This window comes from Drosophila virilis, unplaced genomic scaffold (genome assembly GCF_030788295.1).
Source record: "Drosophila virilis strain 15010-1051.87 unplaced genomic scaffold, Dvir_AGI_RSII-ME tig00000357, whole genome shotgun sequence".
Lineage (NCBI taxonomy): Eukaryota > Metazoa > Arthropoda > Insecta > Diptera > Drosophilidae > Drosophila > Drosophila virilis.
Genome location: NW_027212811.1, coordinates 35,934 through 37,542, shown reverse-complemented (window position 1 = coordinate 37,542; position 1,609 = coordinate 35,934). Strand labels below are relative to the sequence as shown.

The 1,609-nt window shown below is 42.5% G+C and overlaps 1 pseudogene; it reads right to left on the bottom strand.

Annotated features, from left to right (window-relative positions):
* Positions 1–307: 307 nt before the first annotated feature.
* LOC6631490 (ubiquitin-conjugating enzyme E2-22 kDa-like) lies at positions 308–1,240 on the bottom strand (annotated as a pseudogene).
* Between the last annotated feature and the right edge of the window lie 369 nt (positions 1,241–1,609).

Sequence of the window (1,609 nt, the reverse complement as noted above, 5' to 3'; positions counted from 1 at the left end):
GAACAAACCGACCGATCCCGTCTCCCATATTTATTTCGAATGCCTAAGAATTCGCAAGAGCACAGTGACACATGAGAACGTGAGTCCTGGTGAATTCCTGGGCATTCGAAATAACGGGCGAGCCAGAAGGGGTCCGAATGTCGAGCACTAAACTTGAATTACACAGTAAATAATTTCGAAATGTTGTAAACCGACAAAAATACTACATAATACAAATTTGGGCGTTGCAAATTGTTGGACCAGGTCCATGGATTACACTTTGCATGTTGGAAAATCTGACTGCTGCGGCAAGCTGTATGAAACTGTACTAGAATTTTGGGCTGTTATTTTCGGTTCTGTTGTTGTTGGTGTTGATGTTATTGTAGTTGATGTTGTTGTTGTTGTTGTTGTTGTGTTGTTTGTTATAATCGCTCGTTGATTTTGAATTTGTTGCTGATGTTGTTGTTATTGTTGTTACTGGTGCTGTTGTTTGATTTTGTGAACCCCAGTTCCGCACACCTAAATAAATAGACAATCGGCTGCCCCTCTCCAGATCCCAATTCTCTTTAGAGAGCACCACGCGCGCCTCATGCTCATCGATGCCCATATCCTTGAGACGCTCAATCTTCAGATCCAAATCGGGAACGTACGGGATCCACCCGCATACGCGCTAGTCCAATGCTTGGCCGTTAGTAAAAATAGATCGTGCCGCTTTTTGAACTGATAGGCAACCACAAAGTCCTGCCAATCGTCTGGCTCGGCAGCGGTCAGCATACCCTGTAGTGATAACAAAACAGTGCTCAGTGTCATAGCTGCGGCCCAATGATCCTTCAGGATGTCCATTGCGTATGGCCCCAGTCACCGATGATATGTTCGGATGCCAGATGCGTGTCATAAAGCGAACTTCTGGTGGACTGAATGGATATTTATCTGGCACCTTGATTTCAAGCACAAATTTACCGCCCTCATAGGGCGTGCCGCGCGGCCCCAGTTATCTCGCCGCGTAGCTCTGTCCAGCTATCATTGACGAGCTCCATTTTGATCAGGCACTGGCGGAACTCTTCACCGCTGAGTGCCTCTTTAAACTCGCGCTTGATGCGCGCCTCAGCCATGTTGTCATGGTTCCTCAAAGATGTTCTTGTTATTGTTTTTGTTGTTCTTGTGTTGTAAATCGCGCTGTATTTATTCTTTACGTTCCAAGATTTTTTTTTTGTTGTTTTCCATATATATTATATACGAAACGCTTCAGTTTTTCTATTTTATTAAAACTGACACTTGTTCGAATACAAATGGCTCGGAATTCGGACTGCTAGATTGATGAGATTTTAACATACTTTCAATTGTGGCTCAACATTTTAATTGAAATTCCTATCGTTGTTTCACAACAATTATACCACTACAGATTGCTGGGATATTTTAAATGTGCATTACTTACATGCCGATTGCCATCCACTTGGTATCCACCGACGTGATAGTGTTTCTGTTGTATGTTGGGTGATGAAAGTAGTTGACTGTAAAAGGAGGCGGAAGATATAATGCGGAGTAGAAATACTGAATAAGCTACCAAATCTCTTAACTAGTTTAATTTGACCAATAAGTCAGCTTTATTTATTCTACTCACGAGTTCAAT